This window comes from Pleurodeles waltl, chromosome 3_1 (genome assembly GCF_031143425.1).
Source record: "Pleurodeles waltl isolate 20211129_DDA chromosome 3_1, aPleWal1.hap1.20221129, whole genome shotgun sequence".
Lineage (NCBI taxonomy): Eukaryota > Metazoa > Chordata > Amphibia > Caudata > Salamandridae > Pleurodeles > Pleurodeles waltl.
This window is the reverse complement of record NC_090440.1, coordinates 1215287881-1215315653: the sequence shown is the minus strand read 5'-3', so window position 1 is coordinate 1215315653 and position 27773 is coordinate 1215287881. Positions and strand designations below refer to the sequence as shown.

The window sequence follows — 27773 nt, the reverse complement described above, 5'->3', positions numbered from 1 at the left end:
ATTATTTTCTGGTGCCTAGGTCACATAGTTTTAGGTACAGGAAAACTGCCTACTTGACTAGGAGTATTTCGGATCGCTCTCCAATTGTTACAGAGTTGTGGGGCCCATGGGAACTGATGAGCTGGGACACTAGCCACCATTTTTCGGCGTTGTTGGACCATTATTTCCGGGAGAATTTGGAATCAATGTCTTTGAGTGTGGTACTTTGGGAGTCATATAAGACAGTGGCCTGGGGTCAGTTGATTGCACATGTGGCAGGAAAGAACAGGCAGAGACATCATAAGGTGCTGGAGATAGAGCAGAAGCTGTCAGATGGGGAGGCCAAATATGTGAAGCAGCCAGATTCGGTCAGGCTCAGTCTCTGGCCCAGTTGCAGGAGGAATATTGGCAGCTGGTTTACTAGGAGGTAAAGACCCTATGTTGGGCAAGGCAGAGCAGGTTTTATGAGGTGGGGAACATGACAGCCAAGATGCTGGCCTGGATGATCCATTGACGGTCATCAATGTATTCCAGTGGTTTGCATGCCGAGGAGGGAGCAGGCAGAAACACCTGCGGAGATAGCTGAGACATTTGCAGGTTATTTCATACTCTCTATAATGCCCTCCTCTTGCCGGAGGCAGTGGTGGGCATGCAGGGGTTCGTATAGGATTTCCCAGTGCCCAGCTTAGACCGGGAGGCCTAAGAACCACTGGAGGCTGAGATTACAGAGAGAGAAATTGCTGAAGCCCTTCCTCAGTTTAAAAGGAGTAAGGACCCATGTCCCCATGGGTTCCTTCCAAAGTTCTTTAAGTGTGTGAAGAGGAAGTTGCTTAAGCCATTGCATGGTTTGTTTTGCAAGGCCCAGTCAAGGGATGAGCTTCCCCAGGATTTTTGGCAGGCGCAGGTTCATAAATCCAGGAATCCTTCAGAGGACTGCATCTCGTATCAGCTGATTTCTTTACTTTATGTGGCAATCAGGTAATAGAGGGGGTGGTGGCTCTGGATCAGTCGGGGTTCATGCTGCATAGGTCTAGGCACCCCAATCTCTGGCAGCTCTTTGGCTGCCTGGCTCAGAGGCTCAGTTTTGGAGAACCGGCCCTCTTGGTGTTTGGAGCTCAGAATGCATTTGACTCTGTGTGCCCTTCTTGAGCGCATGGGCTTTAGCCCGGGGTTCTGGGCATATTTACGGCTACTGTATTGTAAGGCGAGAGTGAGTCTGAACAGAGTACCTTTGAAGGAATTCGAACAGGGCTAGGACACCAAGCCAGCGTGCCCCTTTCTCTGCTGCTCTTCACAGTTATGATGGAGCCGTTGGTGGCCTGGATTCAGCAGGATGGGCAGTTGCGGGGCCATTGCTGGGATGAGAACTGGGAGGATGTGATTTCTCTGTACTTAGATGATGTCTTGCTCTACCTGGCTGATCCAGACTGCTCACTGCCGAGGTTTATGTAAACCTTGTGCATCATCTGTTTTTTTCCGCATCACAGTGAACTAGGGTAAATCCATAGCATACACACTGCCCTGCTGGATGTAGTAGGGGGTCTGGCCTCGGCAGCTAGTCTGGTTAGAACTCAGATTCACCTAACTTGTATTCACCTAGTTGGGGATGTATGTGACAGAGGATCGTGCCTTGTTCTATGAGAAGAACACAGGATGGATACTCTGGAACTTTTCTAGGGATTTGGAGCACAGGCCGTAGCTGCCCTTCTCCTTACTGGGTAGGGCAACCCTCTATAAAATGATGTACCTCCACAAGTTGCTTTAGGTGATGCAAAATTACCTGGGTGAGGTGCTGACCACTTTTTCCATGCGGTGGAGGCAGAGGGTCTGCTCCTTCTCTGGGATGGGGGTGACCCACAAATTGCTCAAGGGATGTTAGAGAGGTGTCCGGTGGATGGGGGTATTGCCCTTCTGGATTCACAGTATTATTACTGAGTGGCCAGCTTGCTCCTAGTCAATGATTAAGTATTTGTGGACAGAAGGGAGCTGGCACTGATGGCCAACATGCATGTGTTGCAGCCATATGGCTTCACGCAGCAGATCTATGGGGCGGGACGGTGTTGACCCTTCCGGAGCTCACCGCTATGGTGGTGCATGCCTGGTTGCACACAGCGTACAGTGTGGGCTGGGCAGGACGGTTGAGACTGGAAATGCTGCTTTGGGAATCAGGGGCACTGTCTGAGCTCTGCAAGGTGTGGGGCCACAGGTGATGGGATCTGATGGGCACCTCCAAGGTGGGGGACATGCGAGGTGAAAAGGAGTCGCTGACATATGCTGACCTGCAGCACCAATATGAGATGCCTGGGGCAGTTTTTGTGCTACCTGCAGATAGATTAGGGCTATCTTAAAGCAGAGTATCCTTTGTCCCAAGAACTTAGAGGACGACAGCCCGTTGAAGTACTGGGTGGTGGCTGCACTGCTTTTCCAGCACACTGTCTCGCAGCTGTATTATACTTTGCTGAGTAATATGTGGACTTCGCTTCAGTGCCTGAGGGAGTGTTGAGAGGGTGATCTTGGTTCCTTGGAAGGTGACAAGTGGCGCTGAGTACAGTGATACACACGCATTGGGGGTGCCCGCAGGTGTGGCATTTTTAGGAGGTGATCCAGGGCTAGCTTTAAGGGCCGGTAGGGAAAGCTCTTTTGCTCACTTACCAGTTGGTGTGCCTGGGTGTATGGAGTGAGGTGATGCTAGGTAGGTATATGGTCATGCTCTGCAATGCAGGACTGGTGGTGGCCAGGAGGGATGTGGTGCGATTCTGAGGTTGTGCAGAGCTTCCAATGGAGTGGTGTGGGCGGGCAAAGGAATCAATTTATTGGGTGAGAGGTTGCCCCCGTAAGTTTGCAAAGATTTGGGATGGGTGGCTCGTGGAGGATGGGGAGTGTGTGGCGAGGACCCAGGTGGGGAAGAGGCTACGGGGACACTTTGGGAGCTGTGTGTACCTGATGATGGATCCTTGGACTTTATGGATTGAGAGTTTTACATTGTTGTTTACAATCTAGATTTGGCTGATGCTGCCACATGTCGTTTCATTTGTACATCTGTGCCACAAGAACTTGAGGGAGGGGTTGGATTATGCATTGTATTCTATGTTGCTGTTTGTGAAAAACTTCACTAACATTAAAAATAAAATACGATCAGGTTGAAAATAAATAGGTTTGTGTTTAGGTTAGTAAAAAAACAAATACGAGTCTGATGCTTCAAAGGTGGGTTTTAGTCTGTCTCACTTGTCTCAGCATCCCTCTGTCTGGAGAGGCGGTTACTTCGACATCCAGTTACTCCCAGTCTCATGCTTCACTATGCCCATAATGCCTGAAAAGAGGATATTTCGTCTCAGAGAAGGTCAAAGGAAAATTTGCCTCTGTTGTGTGTTGCTTATTTTTCATGACCAATGTTTGAGTACAGCAGCTCTCCATAATAGCATGTCAGCTCGGATTTCACTGTTGCTCTTTTATTGACAGTCATCACACACCAACGAGGACAAACCACTTGAGAGCGCAGCATAACCTTCAGACATTACAATCCTGGTCTGACTGACGGATGCTCATTTCGTCCTCATTCACGTTCCTCATCCCAATCTACAACATGAGATTCGGTGACCACATAGACCTGATTTACAAGTGCACCTAAAACCAAAAAAACATTTTTGCCTCGTAAGGTGGGGAGAAAGTATCAACTTTCCTGGCTGTTTATTTCTCCTGTTACACAACTATTATTTAGTATCTTAGACAAGTAATATTTATTTACAATATTATTTTTGTGTATTGTAATACTTGTTTTAGTAGAATCCTGAGACCCTTGCAGGTATGCTCTGGCCCGCATAAAGGAGAGGTCTACTCTTGTCAGGTTCTTTGAGCGGTGCCTTGAATCCTGCTTTCAAGGTCCTCCTGCTGCAGGCTTTTCGCTAGCGTGTCCTCTCATACACAGACGTGGTTCCAGTTTAATGCACAAGTGGTAGAAGGACACTGGCAGTGAATTTGGTTTTCCTGCTGAGCATGAGGACATTAATATTTATTTCTCTCTCATGAATAGCAGGTGCAGTTTGTAAGTTAACAATCATTTTTATAAACCAAAAAGAGCAATTATGTGGAAACTTGCCTCGTGCATCTCAGCGTTCATTCAGAGAATGGGCGTCGATCTCTGACACCCCAACTTCCATAGCTTTTCTTCAAGAGGTTATTCAAAGGTTCCCACAGCCTTCTCCAGAGAATGGAAGAAAGTGGATCAGCCGTCTTCCCATGATATATAATTAAGCATTACATCATAAATTATGTTGCAGAAGTCTTCCCCTCTGCCAGTGGTGTTAGAGGTCTTCTTGAGGGCTGGCCTTTCTTCTCATGTAACCTTCATTATGGAAAATACTTCAGATTTGGTGGGCACGAATAAATATTGAAGTGGCATTCAAAATGTCTTACCCAGCTTCTGATTTTTCAATAAGGACTACTTCTTGCACTAAATACACTGTGCAATCCTTATATAAAAGCATTTAAAGTTCTGGCTGAGGAGATGCAACAGGCTTATATTGTATAGCTACTTTATGTCTCATAGAGAAACAAGTCCGTTTCTGTTTGTGTTTTTAGCAGTCTGTGTGCAGTGGTGGTACCGCTGTGGGCATTATTGTGCAAGGAGACATATTCGATGCAATCATGGAAGGCGAACCGCATGCGGACATTCCTCCTAATGGATCTATCTTGTTTCAGGGAACTAAGCACTTTGGAGCACAAGTAGAAGTTGTGAAAAATTCAGTCGAAAACTTAAAGTTTCTGACCCAGTTCTTCCTTTCAGAAGGAAACGAGGGCTAGGATCCAATAATTTTTCGGCACTTCTTCTGTAAACTAGAAGCTCTAGCTCACCCTATCGAGAAAGGGGTCGTAGATGGGGGGGGGGGGCATCTTTTCTATCATAATCTAGTCATAGTCCGCCACACCCAGGCTTCCTCCCTTTTACCTTTTCAAAAGCATGACTTTTCAGGTATATGGCAAGTCTCACAGATTGCTGCTGATGGTGATGATGGATTTCATCAAAAATATGGCAAGCAATGTTTTCAGATACTTAGGTTCTTAAAGTCATAGCCTTGGGATACAATTCCGATTTCAAGATGCTTCTTTCTGGCGGCGATGCCTAATTGTTCTATCTGTCCTCAGGCTCTGCTGAAGGGGTAGTACATGACTTCTTGTAATTGTTCCTTTGTTGCGATTGAAGTGGAAGCAGGGGCCCTACTCCATAAACTGTTTGGTTAAAAAAGTATAAGGAGGTTTACGGTTTCTTTTAACCTAAAGAGAATGAACTCTTTTTGTCTTAGACAGATTTTTAAAATTGTAACTCTAAAGTCAGTTTATCTGTTCGTGGCCCCAGGACATGTCCTTGCATCGCTAGATCTGTTGGATTCCTACCTACATGTGCCAATGCACCCAAGCTCCTAGATGTATCTCACTTTCTGTGTCCTCTGCCAGCGTTTTCAGTTCCACCTGTTCTCATCCAGTCTGGCGCCTGCTCAAAGAAGTTCACATAAATTCTAGGTTCAATATTGAGTATGTTTCACTGTGTGGGCATTCCAGCTTCTGCATATTTAGGTGGTTGGCTAGTTAGTAACTTCCACTGCTTTTTCCAAGGCATGAAAAGATGTGTACAGTTCTGCAGAGTACTTCTGGTCCTTCGTAATTTGAAAATGTAATATCTGAATCCAATCCAGCATATGGGGTTTATAGGGGTATTGTTTTAGACATACTCAGGAAAGGTATTTCTTCCAAGTCTCAAAATACTAAAATTGACTTCTTGTCTGACAGTCCTTCTGGATTAAGCATCACGCTGAATAGTGCTTAAAAGTCCTGGGACTAAGGGCTGCTCATCTTCCTTAGGGCGATCTATATTGGTTTCCTCCACGCCTCCATATTTTTCAGTACTACACCTCTGTCCCATAAGATTACAAGGATCAAGTTCCAATTGCATCCCACCTCAGACAGGCCCTACCTGGTGGTTGGTACCAGGAACCTACAGAATACCGTTTTTCTGCCTTCTTCTTTTCCCATGGTTCTGACAGTAGATGTCAGCGAAACTGGTTGGGGCAATCCTGAGGAAGTATTTATCCACGATTCTTTGGTCTGCAATAGAAGCCAGGAGGGAGCTGCAGTAAGTTTCCAAGCCAGGGTGTATTTCTCTTCATATTTTCAAGGCCACTCAGTTTGTGTTCCTATGACCAGTCGAGTAGCTCGGTCCTACATTAGCCATCAGGGGGGTTCAAAGTGCCAGTACTGGCAGCCCTAGTTTTAGATCAGCTTTAGGAGGAACGCAAACCCCCATTCTCTACAAGCATTGTTTTTTCTGGAGAAGGATAACGGACGTGTGGATGAGTTGAAAAACCTTTTCCTTCCTTTTCGTTTCGCCTCAGTACCATTCTCTTTCACGTGATAATGGCTTGTGTTCTGAGGAAGAGGCACACTACTCACCTACCTCTCCATCCAGGTGCTCTTAAAGTGTATATATGCTATAGGCAATACTTTGAAGTGTGGCAGTTCTTCAAAGGTGTTAGTGCAGTTTCCTGTAAACCGGATAAGATTGTACATTCTCTGAGAGATAGTTTTCTGCTGGGTTTATTCTTTCCAGTTTCAGGGGCCAGTGGGTGGCCATACGTGCTTTCAGAGGTGCAGAAGTCATGCAGGTAGCAGGTTTCTCGTCTTGTCTACTTATAATTTTCTCTCTATGATGTCCAGTTATCCAATCCTTGGCTCCACCTTGGGATTTGTCTTTAGTTCTACGGAGTCTCTCCTTTTGAACCCCTGAGTACAGTGGTCTTGAACTTTCTGTCAAATAAGATCTGGTTTCTTGAACCCATTTTTTCTGGAAAATGCATTGGTGAATTAGGAACTCTCATTTGTAGTGGGACGAGAAAAGTAGATGACGATTTAGTGGTCTGATTACTTACAAGTAATTTTCAATACTTCGAGTGCTAGTCATCCTCATCACAGTCCTCAACATCTTCCAGTGCGGCCTAGAGTATGGTACCCAAAGGCTGAGGAGAGGCCTGGTGGTGTAAGAAAAATGTCACCCTTTCCTTGACTTATGAGGCAGAGAGGAAAGTGTAGATATTCCTTATTTCCGTTTGAGTAAATTATCTCTGTATCTGGAGACAGGGTCTCGCGATTTAACGAGTAGCCCTCACAGTAATGAAGATTACCAGTGAGTAAGCGTTCCATGTGTATTTATTGTTAAAAGTTCATGCTCGGCTAGTGTGAAAGTGAGAACCATAGAGGTAGATTAATGTGGACGGACATCAGTGGATTCCACATACCTACGAATGTAGAATGTATGCAGAGAATTTTGAAGACTTTTTCTTCTTTTGCTCATGCTACAGTGATTCCTTTAGCTTTATAGTTTTTCTCTGATGCAAAGCGAACGAGACTTCTGAATTTATTTTTTAACAATTTACTTAGACCTGACCAATGTTTTTCCTTGCAACAGTATTAACTTTCGGGGCATCATCGGCAACTGTAGCAAGCACTTTACTGTGTGTGCATTTGCCAACAACTCCGTATTGAGCATATCAGCAATGTATCACACTAATATATCTGTCCAGTTGTGATGATGCGTGTACAATGGCACATTGTACTATTTAGATTTATCTACTATCAGGCACTCTGAAAACTTCCATTTTCTAAGCTAAGCAAGTACTTAGTAAATTACGTCGATCTCTTAAGAATCCTTTTTAGGTTTGCACTTAATGAACCCTTATCATATCAACACCGTGCCTTTGTTGAATCAGACATATGAACCACATGATCAATTTTAAAAGTACTGGATACTGAGGACTGCTGGATGCACACAGATCTCTGCAGAAAGTGGTAGAGAGTGCCTTAATCTTTTGAGTGTGTATTTTAAGCCAGCAAGTATAACTGTGAAGAAAGCTCAGTTGCTTAACATTCCTGCAGTGGAAACTTGTTGGCAACTTGAAGGGCATTTTTTTCTATTTTGTTTTATATCTTTCTAGGGTTGATGAAAGGAGGACCATTCAGTTGTTTAATGATTACAGCAATTATGTACAAAACTAAGTATCTGCATGAAAGTACTAATAGAAACTGCACCAAACACATTCAAACTATACATTTTTAAAAGGCCAACCCTAGTTCATCTGTAAATGTTTTTACTATTCTTTTCACTGTTTACTACAGTAAACAAATCGTATAGATACCATATTTTACTTACTGTGTTCAATAAAAAATATTTGTTTTTGGAACTAACTTTTTCATGCCCTCTGAGCACATCAAAACGTATATATAGGTGCCTCATAGGTAATGTGCATTAGTGTCCAATAAAGCCATTCTGGTTCACTTGTAACCTTTGCAAATCAAGTGGCCTTTGAACATGTACTTTATCATCTGGTCACCAGAATCTCCTAAATGGCATTAATGGGTTTTTGAAGGCTAAATATATTGAAATATTAAGAATTAGTCTTCGTTCTAAAACACCAGCCTTATATGTTGTTTTACAACCCTTTAACTGCTAAGTTATTTGCGCAACCTCTGTGCCACAATGTTTATTTAAAAAAATCAGCATTATGTTGCTTAACGCATGTTTTCGTGTGTGCACCCATTCAAACTATAGGCCTGATTTAGATCTTCGTGGGAATAGTCCCACTGTCGGTTTTCCATTTGAAAACCCATCTGCCACCATGACGGTCTGCCAGTTCTATTTAGATGTTAACAGGACCATAGGAGAAAGAACACTGGTGGACCACCATCACTACTAAGAATCTCCACCAGCATTGATGGTGCCATAGGCAAAAGTGGCTGACAGCTGGACTCCAACCCCTTTCACCATTGAGCCAATGATGATGTGCTTTTCCGCCGGCGCAACTGTAGCGACTAAACTTCCACACCTGAGGTGGCGGATTGGGAGGGATAAAAGTACTAAACTCAACTTTTTTCCACTTTTTCCATTTGCTGCCATTATGAATTTGATAGTACAAGTCCTGCCATTGCTGCTGCTCCTGAACCAAGATGAAAATCAACCCAATTGTTGCCAGAACAGAAGATAAGTCACTGTTTTACCTGTCATCCTCAGAATTGTCGCTGCACAGTAGCACTGGACTGAAGCTTATTTAACAAAGGTTTGCAAACAACAGTACAAAGATGTGCAATGTATATTTCTGGAACAATGTATTTAGAAAAAACTTTATAAACACACCCGAGAAATTTGTACAACCCACCAATTCAGTACTAACTGCCTTCATGGCAATGGACACCTATACCAAAAGTCACAGCAATCCCAAATACAAATGTGTCCATATAGGTGTGTGCAATAATGTGCCCACTGTACTCACGGGTTCAAAAGTAGAGACCCCAGAGAACTAAAGACAATTCCCAAGGTGGAGCCAGGGAATGGATAACTGGACATAATAGAAAGAAACTTATATGTAGACAAGAGGAGAGACCTGCTAATTGCAAGACATCTGTACCTCTAAAAGCACCATATCATATACATAATGAGTATACCCAGTAGGAACTACTCAAATCCATAATACTGTAGCAATTGCATAGCAAAACGCTATAAGGGGGTGTACACAGAATGTACAACTAATCTTACCTCTAAACTGCAAAACTGTCAGAGGTCTATGAAAGTCACTTGTCCCCATGGTGTGTGCAATTTATGACAAACTGTAGACATAATTTAAGGCTAAGGTGGTAGGTTCTCTGTGTAATGCATATGGGCATATTACTGGTATGTCATTTCAAAATAAACACATGCATTCTTCAGTCACAATAACAGAGACATATATCATTTTGGTGTAAGTGTCCAGTAACATGATGAATGCTTGTATCAAAATTAACATGTTCATCAGAAATGTAAAACACTAACATATGCATGTTCTAAAATATCTAAAATATACAACCTGTGTTTATCACTGTCACAAATGAGACAAATAACTTGTAACAATAAAAAAAGGCCAAGGAAAAGGTATTCTCAAAAATGTGTTTACATAACTAAGATAACTCTCTCATAACCTCAGAAGATCATAATATGAACAGAAACAGAACAGGCTCCACACCATCACGTCCAATCTGGGTTGTATGGCCATCACGTGCCTCCTAATACAACTCAATGATATTACTGTGGTGGGGGGTGTCGGGAGGGGTGGATTTGGGTTTGGAAGGGTTGGGTTCGGGTGTGGAAGAGGTATGAAGATGTTTGGGTGGGTTGGTCTGAGATGAGGATGGGATCAGGGACAGGGCAAACATAAGAGCCTCCTTGGGGAAAAAGATAGGCTGACTGTGAGGGGGTTGAGAGGGAGTGTCAGTGGCTGTTGTCTGTTTCTGTTGATGGAGTGGATGTCTGAAGGTCTGGTGTATGTGGTGTATGTTTTGCTTTGTGTTTTGTACTGGGTCTCTGTTGTGTGGGTGAGTGTGGGCATATGTGTTAAGTATGTGTGTGTGTGAATGTGTGTGTTGTGGGGGTGGTGTGTGTGGTTGTGGTCTCGGGGTGTGCTGATGCATGTGTTAGTTATGGTGGATGTGGTGGTTCTGGGTGTGGTGGTGGTGTGTGTAGGTGTTTGTGTACTGGTGGATGTGGTGTCGGCAGGTGTGCTGGTGGTGAGTGCAGGCGTCTGTGTCATGGTGGGTGTGTTGTTTGCAGGTGTGCTTGTGGAGAGTGTGGGTGTTTGTGCCATGGGTATGGTATCTGCAGGTGTGCTGATGATAAGTGTAGATGTTTGTTCCATGGTAGGTGTGGTGTGGGTATGCTTGTGGTTATGGTGAGGTGTGTGGTGTCTGCATTTGTGTGTCTGTGTTTCTTGTCATGTTGGTGTGAGGATGTCCTGCTTGTGTTTTTTGGAGTGGGTGCATTTAAGGGTGTGTGTGTGTGTGTGTGTGTGCGTGCTCTGGATAGGGCTGGGAAGAGGCATTAGAGATGGGAAGGGCAAGTGTTAGGAGTTGAGACATGAGGTTGGGGTGGGAGGCAAGCTGCAGTGAGGAAGCCAGTCACTGGGATGACTGCTGTAGGCCAGACAAGGCACCACGAATGCCATCCAGGAAAGCTAGCATCTGGGTATTCTGACCAGCAAACTCCTGGATGGCTTTCAATAGTGCGGTCTGGCCTTCAGCGATAGTCCTCAAAAGATCAACAGTATCCGGATTGAGTGCACACTAGTAGACCAGGGCATGGGGGTTGCCTGCAGCGAATGTGATGCCACCCCTTTTAGGGGAGTGGCTACGACCAAATGGGGGGACAAGAGGGAGGGTGGAGATTGAAACATGGGTGGCGGATGATGATGCAGGTGGGGTAGTTACACTAGGGTCTGCCACCACTAGGGACTGGTTATCTGTGGAGATCTCCAAAAAAGATGAGTCACTTGTAGCCTCCATGCCAGTCCCCTCAGCCTCCGTGGCATTGGGTCCCTTGGTGTCAGTGGTGTCTGCACCAGGACCACAGTACCCAGATTCTTCCCCGCCAACGTGACTGCTGTCACCTCTTTGCCTAGATGATGTGCTGTAAAGACATACACAACAGTTTGAGTGTATCTGGGTAAAAACATTTGAACATGAATGTTACTCACAAAACATTTTCCAAGGCTACATATGAACTACCTTCAAGGTACTCAAACTTGGCTTCCTAATCATCAGTATCTCATGCCTGTATGGAAGAATTCCACAAGCCATTTGCTAAAAGTCTAGAATTTTCCCATGCTAGCTCCCATACCATGTATGCATTTTTTCTCTTATCCACTTTTATTTCTCTGCATGAGAAATGGATTTGACAGCATTAGTAAGTACATAGGCGTTGATACATTCCTAAACCACTGCAGTACAGACAAAAACTTTTAAACATATGCAAAAGAGACATGCTTTGGGACAAGTATTGACTCATCAAGATGAGATCCTCCAACATCCATATGATGGAACCTTCCACCTGCAATTGTCGTTCCAAGTAACTCATCATTGCTTTTCCATCTGGACATAACTAAGGACACTTAGATGTCATTTGGGGTATGTGTAACTCTGTCACCAATGTGTCCACATTCCTGTCTGTTTTATACATTCAAGCATAAAAGTTATGTTGGTTGACAAAGACTGGCTCCCATGCACATTTGGGAAGGTCTGAGGCTTCATGACAACCTGCAACTGTCTACATGAAATGAACAGATTTTTGCTATTTAAATATTTCTTAATCAGATTTCAAATAGGGAATGATGCCATTTTACACGTTTCCAGTCCTTTTGGTGCAGATGCTCATGATCGTGTTTTCAGTGTACAAACTTACCAATATAAAGTCTGAAACTGCAACTGTCTCACACATGCTTACAAAGCTGTGTCACCTGTAATAGGGCCTACTTTGCCTACTCAGATCTATGATAGAGCATCATACCTGGCCCAGTCCTCAAAAGGGGCATGTTTGGTACAAATGTCCCTCATGACATGGAGAAAATGCAGGTACCCCTTTTTTCGCATGCTACCATGTGTCTGCTCTAAACAGTACTTTGATTGTGGTGAGGAATCTAGTGACAAACTTTAGCACAAAAATACATTCCAAAAACAGAATCAGACACTGTCTGAAAAACGTACACCTCCAGAAATCCTCTTCTCCATTGGATGTGTGTCAACCGTCATATTGATGCCAAGCAACATTGCTGTAAATTATGAAGTATCAACACATATTCACTTTGTACTTTCCAAACAACAAGATTAGCTACATACAGTAACTCACCCCCCTGATGCTGCTGTTGGGCCTTCAACTGCTCATCAAGCTCCAGGTAGGCCATCGCAAGGATGAAGACAATTAGGGTGGTCAGCTTGTGGCACACGTGCTTGCTTCATTAGGAGGCCTGGCCGAGCTGGACGTCCACTGACTTCCAGGTCCAGGATCGGAGGTCCTCCAATCTATCCTGCAATGCAGCCTGCACCGATTAAAGACCCCCAGAGCCCACACCTTCTTCATGATGGCCTTTTATAAATCACACTTCTGACGGGCGATGACTTGTTTGGATGACTACAAATTACAACAAAAGAGGTTTTGAGTGATTTTGGTTGTCTGTGGTTCAGTCATACAATTTAGTAGCAGCTCTCACAAGCATTCCCAGAACAGAATGTACAGATTATCTACAAACATTTCAAAGTTCCTAAAACACTAATTTGCAGTGAGCTGTGGAGTAGCCTCAACATTTTTTATCTTATGTTACCAATACAGGACACAAATACCATCTAGATCGGGGATAGGGAACTTGAAATGTAGTGAGACCCACTCCGGATTAGTCCAACTCATTGTGAGCTACTAAAGGCTAAACAAACTGTACATCTTGTGCACATAACCACACGCACAGCTACATTTTCTTCATGCCTACCCTTCTAAGAGTCAGATATGATTGCTTTGCAGCATGAATCCTTTTCTGGATTCACATGCTGTGCATCATTCCACCGTCTAGTGGTTGGGCTGTCTGGAATTCTCTTTTTTCTTTTTTTTTCCTTTATGGGTGTCGTCAAACACCATTTGGTGCTTGGTCCGTCCCTTGAATGAGGTCAGAAGGTGCCCTGAAATTTAATGTGCATGGTAGCCATCTTCAGATTCTTTTTTTCCGCTGTTGGGTCTGGAAGCAAAGGAAGAGCTACGAAGTTTTTTGGAAAAAAATCAGAAGAAATTTCAGGAAGATAGCACTGAAATCAACAACGACTGGGACAGGCAGAGAGCCCAACACATCCACCAGCAGGGGACGCCGACAGAATTCATACAGTGCAGGAGAATGAAGCAATGTAGGGTTCATGGAAAACATCCCATTTAAATTCTGCCTGAACTGCCACCATAAATTTGCCCAGTGTGACCCGCATTAAGTCTGCAACCTCTGCCTTCCAAAAGACCATAGAGACGAGGCATGCGCCGCTTTTTTCCCCAAAACCCTCAGGACACGTCGTAACCAAAGGGAAGAACACCACGCAGCAATGTAGAGACAAAAACACCAGGAGTCGCTGAAGGAAGTAGGCCTATCCAGCAACAAAGAAGACCAAGCAGGTGATGCAGAGTTGACAAAGGGGGTCAGAAGTCGAATTCCTCGAGGGAGACACAGAGAAAAACCAACCACCCGAAGAAGACGACAAAGAATGTCGAAAAGTGCCCAAGAAGGTAAAGAAACTGCCAAAAAACTTGGAGGAGAAAATCCTTGAGAAAAATTCCCTTAAGGCAGCTACCTCTATCTTCCCATGCTACCCAGCATACTGGATCAGGGTAAGGTCTTCAGAGAACCTGAAGCAGCAAAAGGGGTGACACCAAGGATGGAGAAGAAATGCAAGCCCTCTCCAAAGGACTCCAAATATATTCAGGGGAACACAGTGGTGGAGTCCATCGTCATCACATCAGCAAGGAGGAGGAGCAATGCACACACCTGCATGGGCTCCCCACCAGAAAGGGAAAGCAAGAGACTGGGCATGGTGGGAAGAAAGATGGAAAGAGAAGTGGCAACACAGTGGCGTATCGCCAACTCCAACATCCTTCTCAAAAGATAGGGCCACCAGCAGTGGGACAAAATGCAAGCGCTCAAGGAGAAACTCCCAGAAGGAGAAAAGAAAAGAGCAAAAGTGATTATACAGGAGGGGAAAACCATTGCTAACCCCTGCCTAAAATTGGCACTGGACGCCTCCGACACAGCCAGCAGACAGATGTGCACAGGAACAACACTAAGGAGGCATGCATGGCTCAGGATATTTGGCTTCAAACCTGAGATACAGGCCTTCATAATAAACAAGCCCTTCACTAGAGAGGCCTTATTTTTCCAAGAGGTGGATGAGTCCTTTCAGCAAATAAATAAGGACAACGAAACAGCAAAAGCAGTGGGGGCACTGCAATACAGAGGCAACTTCAGAAGAAGAAGCGCCATCAGAAGGCCCACATAGAGGGGAGCCTTTGCAGCATAACAGCAGCAACCACCCCAGGGGAGTACCCAACAAAGTGGCCAATAGATAGAGTACCAGCAACGGCAACACCCTGCGAGACAGCCCTTTTGAGGTAGAGGGAGAGTATGAGGCCAACCCCCAGAGGAGGAAGAACAGCCAAGTGACTCACAAATAGCCCCAAGCCCACACACAACATCGGTAGGGGGCAAAATAGCTCAGTACCCACAGCAATGGGAAAAAAATTACTACAGTCAATTGGGTTTAAAACGTGGTACGCCATGGCTACTGTATAGAACTTTCAAGCCTACCACCACCAAACCCACCAAAGTAGAAAACATATCAAAGAAGAGAACTTGTACAACTAAGAGGAGAAGTGAAAGAACTACTACAAAAACAAGCAATAGAAAGAGTGCCAAAAAAGAAATTAAACAAAATAAACTACTCACCCAACTTCCTGGTACCAAAACAAGACCTTACAATAAGACCAATCCTGGACCTCAGGTTCATAAACAAATTAATCTGCACGCCGCATTTCAAAATGACAACTCTACAGGAGGTAATCACACTCCTGCAAAGGGGAGACTACATGGTAATCATAGACTTTCATGACGCCTATCTGCACATACCAATGTACTAGGCACACAAAAGAACCTCAGATTTGTATTCAAAGGGGTTCACCACCAATTCAAGGTCTTACCCTTCGGAATAAAGTGAGCACCAAGGGTTTTCACAAAATGCCTAGCAACAGTTGCAGCATTCCTAAGAGGTAATGGAATTCACATATACCCCTACCTGGACGACTGGCTTATAGAGGCACATTCAAAGGAGAAATGTCAAAGGGATACCAAAACAGCTAGGGTACAGCATAAATCACAAAAAATCATCCCCCAAAGTCACAGCAAGAAAAGATCTTCCTAGGAGCCAGATTCGATGCAAGGAAAGCACATGCTTACCCTGCCCAGAGGAGATTACAGGCGATCACAGAGCAAACTCATCTTTAGCAGAAGAGACAATCTCTGACAGTGGGGACAATCATGAAGTTGATGGGCATGATGGCATGATGCGTTCCCTTCATACCCCATGCGAGACTCCACATGCAACCATTCCAGGAATGGCTGACCAACAACTGGTCACAAACCACCGGGAGTTGGAAAGATCTAGTGGTTGTAACAGAGTGAATACAGAAAACAGTGGTGGGCATCCAAACATATAACCAGGAGAAGACCTTTCAAGAAAGCAACTCCCTAGGTTACCATTACAATGGATGCGTCTCACAAGGGATGGGGCGCACACATGGACTATTTAAGAATCCGAGGCCAAAGGAACAAGATGGATGCGATAAAACACATCAATTTCCTAGACCTGAAAACAGTGTTACTGACCCTCAAAGCATTTCTTATGTAAATATCAGGGAAGACAGTACTAATCAAAAAAGACAATACAGCAAAGTTTTTTCTGAACAAGCAAGAGGGTACAAAGTTGTTCACCCTAACAAGCTAACCCAAGAAATATGGAATTGGGCAGTACCACAGGGGATCAGCTTTAAAACAATCCACCTACCAGGAAAGGGCAACATAGAGGCAGACAGACTAAGCAGATAGGAAAGCGCGAATGGGAGATAAAACAAAGGAGCCTAGAAAAAATATTCAGAATTTGGAGCACAACAACAATAGACTTGTTCGCATTGGCAGAAAATGGAAAATGGCAACCTTTCACCTCCAGGTTTCCACACCACCAGTCAGAAGGGAATGCCCTGTCGCTAAACTGGTCAGGAAGATTTGCGTACGCCTTTCTGTCGATTCCCCTAATACCAAAGGTACTGGAGAAAGCCAGGAATCAGGGACAGAGCTTGTTCTTATAGCTTCTCGGTGGGCCAGACAAACATGGTATTCAAACCTACTCGAGCTGTCCAAGGGACAGATGATAAAGATCAAAGCGGAATGGGACCTACTCGCAATACAAAAGGGGCAAGTGTTCCACCCGAAACCAGCAACACTCAATCTAGCAGCATGGTGCCTGAATACATAGCATTCAGACACTTAAAACTACTACCCAAAACCATGGAGGTACTAAAGGAAGCTAGAAAACCAACAATAAGAATATGCTATGGATCAAAATGGAAAAGATACCTCTATGATGCTCAGGAAGTAATACCCTAGAAGCAACGCCTAGGCAGGAAACAGTAATAACCTATCTCACACACTTGCTAGACAGCGGAATCAACTACCCTTCTCACAAGGTACCCTTGGCGGCACTTGTGGCCTACACCAGAGGAGCGTTATGCAAAGGTTTCTTCACAGCACCTTTTATAAAGAGGTTTCTGGAAGGATCCAAATGAATCACCCCTTCAAGAAGAAGGGCACCAGCCCCAATGTGGAGCTTGAACATAGTACTGACACAACTTGATGACAAAACCATTTGAAACCATGCACAAAGCTCAACTTAGGTTTACCACATTAAAGACCACCTTCCTCATAGCTATCACATCGCTACAAAGGGTAAGTGAAATGCAAGCACTAACAATACAGGAACCATATATGCATATTCACAAGGACAAGGTAGTTCTCAGAACAAACCCCCAATTCCTACCTAAATGTTGAGCAAATTCCATGTCAACCGAACAATAAGGTTGCCAGTCTTCTTTAAGAAACCACAAACACAACTACAAAGAAAACTACATACACTGGACATAAGACGGGCAGTAATATACTACTTGGAGGAAACCAAGCTGCACTGCAATGTGAACTAACTTTTTGTCTCATATGCCAAATCCAGTAAAGGATTCCCTGTCACAAAGGGAACTATTTCATGATGGATTGTAGAAACAATCCCAACATTCTGTGCTTCAGCTGGCAAACAACAAGGAAAAAGGGCGCCACACCAGCTTTCATGGCAAGCGTACCAATAGACACTATCAGCAGCAACATGGGTATACCCACACACATTCACAAAACATTATTGCGTGGACATCCAAATGCAAAAAGAAGCCCAAGTGGGGCAGAAGGTACCACAGCACCTGTTTGCAAGCTCATTATTCATCCCAACCAACTCAAATAAAGTGGAAAACCTCTACACAATCTGAAGCACAGTATGTCAATCCAGAAAAGGATTCATGCTGCAAAACAAAATGGTTACTTACCAGCAGGAGTAGTTTTGCAGCCCAAAGATCTTTCTGGATTCACATGCGATGCACCCACCTCCCCAGAAATGAGAACAGGACAAACAGGTGGGGTAGAGGTCTGATGTGCATTAAAACAAGCAAAAACAGGCAAAGGAAAACACACAAAAAAAAAAAAGAAAAAAAAGAATCCGAAGATGGCTACTACGCACAGGAACTTCCAGGGCACCGTTTGTCACCATACAAGGAACGGACCAAGCAGCAAATGTTGGTTGACAACGTCCAAAAAGGGGAAAAAAAACAAGAAAAAAGAGAGAATTCCGGACTCAACCACTAGTTGACGGAATGATGCACAGCATGTTATTCCAGAGAACCTCTCAGGCTGCAAAACTACTCTTACTGACAAGTAACCATTTCGTTTGCACCATATACAGTGACAAAGGGCAGTATGAGAGAGCTGTCATTGGGTCAGTGAAAGCATGGTTTTAGGTGAAGTATGAACAAGGAAATACCTTTCCTCATATGTGGCACCATGACATGTTTAAAAAAGATACTCCAATTCCCAAATATGGCCTGTACATTCACTTGAAAGGACAGCATCAGACAACTTCATAACTTTGAAGATTTTACTTGGGATTCATATTTCTACCATTGTGACCTGGGCTGTATGTTTCCACTGGTTCAGTGCCTATTTCTCATTAAACCTGGAATTGTGAGCAACATGCACTGAAACTCAGCTAATTTTTACAGGTGAATTTTCATTTCAATACACAGACATTTCTAACATCCAACAACATCCTGTATCCAGCTAAATCATTCAGTTTACTACCCTCCATTCACAACACTTTAGTCACGAACAAAAAGGGGACAAAATGGCCTGTGGACAAAGAGGGAACAAGTTATTTTGGTAAACATTTACCACTCAAACATGTACCTGTTCCTCTGGGGTCCCATAGAGCTGACTGTACAGGACCTTGCTGGTGAGGATTTCCAGCTCCTCAGGTAAGAAGGCAGGGGCCCTGACACCTGCTTTGCCTGGCATCCTGCCTCCCAGAGGTTGGTAACAGCAGCAACAAATGAGGAGGTCCTGTTGGCTGCAGTGTTAGAAGGAAAGTGAGCTTTTTTTCAATATGTTGCATACAAGTACACAGTAGACGTGATCCGTGACGGAGACAACACAGCCATTGGCTTTCAGACGTAGCCATCACACATAAGGCTATGGCAGGGTCCGTTGATGACCGTTCCACCTACTACATTGTCAACTTCCACCGACAGCCGTTAGGTAGCCGATATTGTGACGGCAAGGTCAGGTAGCTGCCATTTTGGGTGTGAAGGTGTGTATTTTTAAACTGTTAGTGCATCATCAGCACGCGAAATGGAGGCTTCTGTCTTCACAAATGTCAGGTACAAACTACACTGTTTTTATCAGTATAAGACATAGTAAAAAGTGAACGGTGACTGTGTTTGTCATTGATAGTGCCGCAGGGGAAGTAATACCTCAGTTGATGGTAATTTGAAAAAAAGTTTAAAAAATGTGCAAATAATACATTTCAAATGTAATAATAATAAAACATAGACATGTAAAAAAAGTGATTTTTGAAGTGAAAAATAATTTGCCAACACTATATGTACCTACATGACACAATGAGATCCCTAATTTTATCAAGACAATTATCAAAGTATGATGTGACCATGTAAGCTGATATTTACATTTACATACATGCAGACATATGAACCCAGGCATGGGTAGGAGATGACGTCCTCAGGCCTTCAGGCCATTTCCAAACCTTCCCATCATGGAAGAACGGGATGTTATTAAGAAGTTTCATTTTAATAGGCAAACTATCCTGGATTTGTGTCACCAGCTGGAGCCTGATCTCCTTCCTCACAATATGAATACAACAGTAATAACACCAATAGTAAAACTCATGGCAGTAATTCATTTTGTGGCCACTGGACTGTGGTAGTATCTGCGGGCATGTCCTGACCAACTTTTAGTGGTGTGCTACAAAACGTCCTTTCTTCAATGCTAAGACACATCAACAGCTACATCCATTTCCCACAACAACAGGATTTAGCCACTGTGAGGGGAAAATGTTATGCTTTCGGTGGCTTACCACATGTAGATGGCGTAACAGATGGCATGCATATTGCCTTGGTGCCACCACACCCAAGAGAACAGGTCTACTTCAATTGGAAGAACTTCCATTCCATCAATGTGCAAGTTGTATGCTTAGTAGATTTATACATCTCAAGTGTGTGTGCCTGCTTTCCTGGGTCAACACATGATTCCTTTGTACTACGGAACAGCTCCAAACCCCTGAAAATGTTACAACTTGGACTTGGCTTGTTGGTATATACAATATAACTTGAGGATCATTTGCTTGAATCCTAGTTTATAAAGGTGCAATGGCTTGATATGATATTAATCTATTGATATATTGCTTCCATGTAGGAGACAGCTTATCCTAACAGAATATGGTTGTTAGCACTGCTGAGAAATGCAACAATGCCAGGGAAAGTCTGCTTCAGTGGGGCTTATGCAAGAACACAGAGGCAAGTAGAGCGAGGTTTAAGCTCCTCATGGCCTGGTTTAAGTGCCTGGACAAGACCGGTGGAGCTTTCCTCTACTCACCCAATAAGGTGTGCCAAATCACAGCTGCCTGTTGCATGTTGTACATAATTTGCCTGCACCACAACATCCCAATCATTGCAGAGGATAGAGAGCCACTTGGTTAGGTTGTTGAAATTCCCAACGAAGATGACAGTGGTGAAGAAGCAATTGACCTATGTCAAGATGTTATTGACCACTTCTTCACCTTAGTCTAAGTGTACCTTTACATATTGTAATCTCCAATGTCGGAACAACTTGTGACATATTGAACATATTAGTCTGCTATGGTAATTTTCGTAGGAATGATCAGGTCAGAAAAGTCTGAGCCAAAGATGTTTGTGAATCTGAGTTTTCCTACATTGACTACTGTGGATATTGACATAGATCAACTTTACTTGTGCTAAGTATATTTGTCATATTAACCTATGGTTTTGACTCAAATTGTGTATGTGAAATCATTAATTTTCCCTTGATATTCAGTTTCAGGGTCCTTCACCATGTCATATTCATTTGGACATTTCAAAGTTGGGATATTTGCAGTCAGATGTTGCTGTTCAAAAGTACTAAGTGAACATGTGTTGATCCTGGGACAGACACCCACTTGAGATGGACAGATCTGGTACAGATACCCCTTGCACTGTGGTTGAAAGAATGTTTTTGAGATTGTCCTGTTGGGCAGACCTGTTTTCTCTGGGATGTTGCCATGCCTGTGGGATGTTGGCAGTAAGGCAATATGTGCTACTTAACTTGCTCAATCCACATGTATAGGTCAAGCCATATGTCAAGCCATAGCATACTGTTCTTGCTTCACATTGGTTAGTGTAGGTAGCTGTTGATGTGTCATCTCATAGTTGATAGAACTTGTTTAGCACACCACTGAATGGTGGTTGTGACATTGCTAATACAAAAATAGGTACACTGTTCCAAGCAAAAAAAATAAAAATGGTTCACACTAGTGAATCAACTTAATCAGGAGCAAAACCCTCATGCATCACAATGGATGACTAGCATCATCATTGGGAAAGCTCCTCGTCAGGCTGGTACTGCAATGCCTGGCGGGCTCACCCCGAAGGGGAGCTCTTAACCACTTTAATTGAATGGTGACTCTGAAAGGTGAGTAAATAAATGAAGGGCTACCCAATCTTAGGAACCCGATTCAGTTTTGGAGAGAATGAAACAGTTAAAATTGATTTACCATCAAAAAATAATTCATTAATTTTAATTCATAATGCAGGAGATGGCAACCAAGGTTAAAAACAAGAATGCGGAGTAACGTGATAAATTATGTACACCTACTCACACTAGAAACAGGGGAGGAAAACCAATTAGGGTACCTCACTAATACAAGTCTACATGTTTCGTGTCTATGTGGTCCAACCGGATCCAGCGACGCTTCATCAGGACACACGAAAAAAACCTTCTCCAAAGTTTATGGTCAACAATATGTCGAAGGAACAAAGTAACTAACTTAGTCCTATATAATAACGTAGGAAAGGTCACCCATCCCATATGTCAGGATAGAGCTTTAGAGGATCACTCGCCAGAATGAGAAACTGAAATTCATCCCATATGTCAGGATAGAGCTTTAGAGGATCACTCGCCAGAATGAGAAACTGAAATTTTCGGTTTCTGTGCCGTAAGCAGTTACACCTACCCTCCGGCGCGCGTCCACACAAACAGCATTGCACCAGATAATGCCACAGTGTCCAGTAATGGTCATGTGGCCTCAAATTGTGTTACTACCATGATGTAGACTGTTGGTGTTATTGATGTAGGATTCCTATTGTGAGGGCAGGATGTCTGGCTCTATCTGAGGTCATGCATCAGTGATAGTTTGCCTATTTAATTTGATCCCATGTAGTATTCCCTTTCTTCCATGGTTTCATCACCGTGGAGTGTCCACCTATAAATGGCACAAACTATTGGGGTTATGTATGGATTGTGAAACTCAGCTCTGATTTCGTCTAACGCTTGTTGCCTACATATATGACACCAATACCTCGGGATTTTGATTTTTTTTTTGTTTGAATGACATGGGTAACACATTACCTCTTTGCCATATCTAAATTTCCTTTGCCACTAATTGTTCAATAGGTTTTACAAAATGATGGTGGAAGACAGACAAGAAAAATGAAATGCCACAATAAATACAACAACAGTCTTGTAGATTTTGCCCTTTTCATTTATTTACATGACATGAAGAAACTGAAAAGTGTTTCAAACAATAAAACAATGGACAAAAAATGTCTATCATAGTGTATGAAAATATAGTAGTAAAGGCAAAATATATTGGAGTCCAATGTACAAAATACAACTGTCCTCAAAAAAGGTAAATCTGTCCCTGAAATAGTCCACAGAGGGAATGCTAGACTCACACTGGAGGAAATTAAGGTCTGTGTCTCTTGGAGGTGGTGGAAGTCTTGCCATCCTCTCCTGGTGGTCCGGTTCACCGTCCCCTCTGGGGAGGAGGGAAGGGAAGGAGAGGCAAAGGTCCAGGGACTGGAATGGGAGGAACAGGCTCCTCATGTGGCAGGGCCTCCCTGCCTGTGGCTGCTTTGGTGTACTTGGTGGACTTGCAGGAGTGGATTCTTCACTGAAGGCTTGATCCTGGTCTGGAGTGGAAGTGTCTTGAATGGCAGACAGTGGTCCACTGGCCCAAGGTGTTGGACATGAGAAGAATGCAGGCAATATGACATTAAAATCTGGTTTGTACCTCATATGTGTCTTTAGCTACAAATGGGGCAACCTAAAAAAGTATAATCAGACTGATAGAATGATTATGCCTTTGTGTGATTTTCATTGTTTTACAAATGCAGGCAGATGTACACAGGTGCAAACTCCAGTGATGATATTGTAGAGATGTCCTGAAATGCAAAATGTTATTTCTGAAGTGTACGTTACATGTACCAGGTTCTCAACCCAACACAGTGGTGAATATATTAGAGTACTAGACTATTCCAAGGCCTAGCAGGATAAAATACATTATACAAACGGTGGTTCAACTTAATAGAAAAACTGGCATTGGCAATCATGTTGACAGTGCAAAGTTAATTGTGTGTGGTTACTACTTCTCTTCAGCATGCCACATCACATGGTAGGAAGTCTTGAATTCAACAGACTATGATTTATTAGAGCATTTACATCAATTCAATGTAGCTATGAGAAGGTGTCAACATGCTTGAGGAACAAAACAACTGACATTTTCATACATAGCATGACATGATGACTGTCAAATGCACGGGTTTAAAGATGTGTGTACATACAGTATGGAAGCAAAGAAAGACAGAGCAGTATTATATTGCACTATTGTTTTGCAGAGCATCATAGTAGTTGTAGTCATCTGTTGACACCATAGACAATAGTTGTTGAAAAGTGAGTTACACATATCTATTTCAATGACTATAGCAGAGATGAACACAGATTTACAACATATACACACATATGGGTATGATGTGAATCGGTGAAAATACCACTTACAAGCAGTATACCTTAATTTTCAAATGGATGGAGTTTTGGGCCTATTTTTGGAGAACACAACATACATGGATAGAAAGCAAGGGACTAAGCAAATGCAAGGAATGATCCATGGGGAACAACACACAATCTGACTAAGCATATTGTATATTGTCAAAAAGAAGAGATACAACCATGATGCTAGTAATTGGAATGACGCAAGATATTTTGTGGAGTTAAGTTTAGGTACATCTGTTTTGATAAGGGTGTTGAGCCATTCTAAATGGCTAATTTAAGAGCAGAACTCTATTTGAGGTTGTTGAGACATTGCTAAGTGTAACTTACCAGTCTCCACTCCAACGGGGATTCCAGTCAAGCCTACAGGAGGTAGGATCTACAAGACCTTCTCCTCCCAGAGAAAGAGTTGTTATGGGGGCCTGGGAGAAGCACCACCAGACCTCTCGGCCTCCCAGTGATGTTTAGAGGCCAGGGAACGCACTCCCTGCCACAGGTCGTTCCACCTCTTCCTAATCTCCTCCTGTGTGCACAGGTTGTTTGTTACAGTATTCACTATGTCAAGTATTCTGGACCACATTTGCCTTTTCTGAGATATGGTAGTATGTTGTACTTTTGCTCTACTCTAATCATTACATCCACCATGACAGACAACTCTCCCTCTGTGAAACTTGGATTTAACCTCCCTGCCATTTGTAGGAGGCTGGCCCTCTATGTAGTGAGCAAAGCTGGGCAAACTGCGCATAGGGTCTGGGCAATCACACGTTGGTTTACAGGGGTACAAACTAGACCATTTAATGCTCTAATGTTTATGGTAGCTTGGTCGAGCAGTTAGGGTAATCTGGGAGAACTGCAAAGCATTTGTTGTACTCACAGTATCAATAAAGAAAGACACACACACTCACAAGAATAAATCGAGAGCAATTTGCAAAAATGCTTCAGATTTGTATAACATTTTTAAGACCAAGATCATCAAAATCAGGTAAGTACTTTTTAAGTTATGAATTTTGAAAGGTTAGAAACTGTATCAGTTCTGTGCATAATTTCGCACCATAGATATCAATGGAGAAATACTTTTAAAATGCATATAAAATCAGGCAGTGCGTTTACCAGTGTCTACTTTTAAAGGTATGTTGAGGTAGTTGGTGGGCCCATGGGCCAGCTGGAGAAGTTTGGGCAGCTCCCTGTTTCGGCAGGAGCAGCTGCAGAAAGTCGGTGGAGCTGGTGCAAGGCCGCTCAGGGGGACCACTTGGAAAAGCACTGCACAGGTGGACTTCAAGGTGAGTCCAGTGGGCCCCCTTGGATTTTCAAGGTCACTGTGGGTGGGAGACCCTTAGAACACAGCTGGATCTTCGATACAAGGCACAGGGCAGCCGGGTGCAGAGGAAATTGATGAACAGGAGCTGTGAGTAAGGGTGCCCTTGGAAGCAAGAGGTAGGTCAATTTGAGGGTCACTTGCAGGTCAGCAGGGGCACTCTGGTGGGATGTCCAGGTGTTTCCTGAAGTCCCTCAGCTGGGGCTTCCTCCTGGTCTTTTTTCACTCCAGAGTGGATTGTCCAGCGTTAGGTGACCAGTACTGGGGGCTATGGCATGTTTTGGCCCCTGGAGATCGCAGTGCCACCAAATGTGGCACACTTGCAGGGATTGTCCTCATGGTTGGTCAAGTGAAATTTGGTCTACCTGGTGCATCTGGTTCCTTGGTTAATGGCTGGTCAGTGAAGCAGGCTTCACTAGTCTTATGGTCTTTTTGTTGCAGGAGAGTGATGCCTTCACTCTAGAGCGAGTGTGGAGTTCCTCTGGGGGTTTGTAGTGCCTGTCCAGTGTCCAAAAAACCATCAGCAGCGATTGTCGAGTCCTGGGTGCAGCAGGTAGGGTTTGGTGCCTTCTTCTTGGTGCACCAGGACTTCAGTTCTCGAGCCTTGGGTCTTCTTTGTTGCTGGACTTCTTTTGTCCTTGGAATGTAATTGTTTTGGTTTGGGGATGCCCACTAAATACTGAATTTAGTGGGCATTTAGGGGAGTACCTGATAGTGACCAATGGGTCATCTACCTTAGGGTGGCTACACCCACTAAGTGACCACTTCCTGTTGGCAGAGGTCACTTCCCTACACCTGATTGGCTATTTTCCTTCCATGCAAGATGGAGGATAATTAAATGGAGGGGTCGCCTCACATGCAACACCTTAGGGTTGGTGCAAGCTGGGGATGACCACTCCTCCTGTCCTTTTTATATTTTCCAGCCATTGTTCCTGCCAGAAGTGGGGGTTTGCAGTGGGGTGGCCATCTTCTGCTAGCAGCAGGCTTGGTGATCAAGTTTTAAGGGTGGTAAGCCCTTTAAGCTTGCTAGCAGGCCAGTGCACATTCCTGAGGGATGGGGTGTTTGTACCTCCACCCAGGAAGGGCTTTGTTCTCGGACCCAGAGAGCAGGATCTCTCACTCCAGGGTTCCAGAATCTTTTCTGGTGGTGGCAGGCTGGTTGTGACCGTCCAGCAACCATGCAAGGGTAGTTAGCTTTTTCAGGGGGCACTTCTATGGTGACCCCTGGGTACATTTTGTAATAAACCCATTACTGGTACCAGTTTGAATTTATCATTCTGAGTTGTTTGATTCCAAACAACCCAGGGTTCAGAGTGGCCATCATGTAGCTGTGAAACTCATACTGAACCGTGTCCAGCATATGCATTAAACTGGCTGCTCTGTTCACCTACTGTGTCCCAGGTTTGGCAAGTACACAGTAGGGGCATATTGCTCATGCATCCATGTCCAAACATACAGTATAGTGCACCCTGTCTTAGGACAGAAAGCTTACCAGAAGGGTGACTCATCTATAGTGCATGCAGCGTGTAGTGGACAGGGCACACAGGCTGCGTGCCATGTTGAGTTTGTCTTTTAAGATTGCATCAGAACACTCAACCTGCAATGGCAGTGGTGGGTGCTCCTGGATACATGGACCTAAAGGGTGGCCCAATCTGTGCTGCTTACCACAGGGGCCTACCTTTGGTACCCCATTCCCTGGATACCTAAGTGCCATTTACTATGAACTTATACTAGCAGCTGAAGGTATTGACAGTTGTGCCACTGCATCACAACAGTTTTAGGGAAAGAGGTCTGGCCCAGGGAACCTGGTTAGAAACTTTGAAACTATACCAGATGCTAGGCAAAAAGTGGGGCTAACCAGGGCAAAAAGGCCTTATCTCACATAATGGGAAGATCACAGATTTAAACCAATTTATCATCACGTCAGTGTGCATGCCAAAAGGTGTAAGTTCACATAGAATTGGGGCTCAGTTCTTAGCAGGTTCTCGCAGATACACAGTGACGTCATATCCACACATGGATGCAATCCTGCAGGCCATGTAGCTGATGATCCTGTCTGAATGATGCTACTGCAAGCAAGTCTCTAGTGGTTCCATTAAAATTGAGTATTTAATAGAGAAAAGTGGGTATTCTTGTTGGTTGCCTCTGTGAATTTGTATAGGGTCAGTAATGGGACTGTTGATTTGGAGCCTGGCTGTTGGGGAGGTATAGAGAAGGTGGACCCAGCACAGGAACGAGGGGCTGAAGGTAATGCGCTGCAGCAGAGTGAAGAGGAAAGTCCACTCAAAGGAGTCAAATGCCTTTTTGCCATCAAGAAAAATAGCCACCACTGGGAGCTGAGGCTGTAGAATATGAAGCAAAGCGAAAAGGGCCCACAAGCTGTGCATGGTAGAGTGTCCCAGGGTGAAGCCTAT

The 27773-nt window shown here is 43.9% G+C and overlaps 1 protein-coding gene across 22 annotated transcripts in view; it reads left to right on the top strand.

Annotated features, from left to right (window-relative positions):
• The window catches only part of PKNOX2 (PBX/knotted 1 homeobox 2), a 3670033-nt gene that overhangs the window by 3174572 nt on the left and 467688 nt on the right, over positions 1-27773 (top strand). The window lies entirely within an intron of this gene.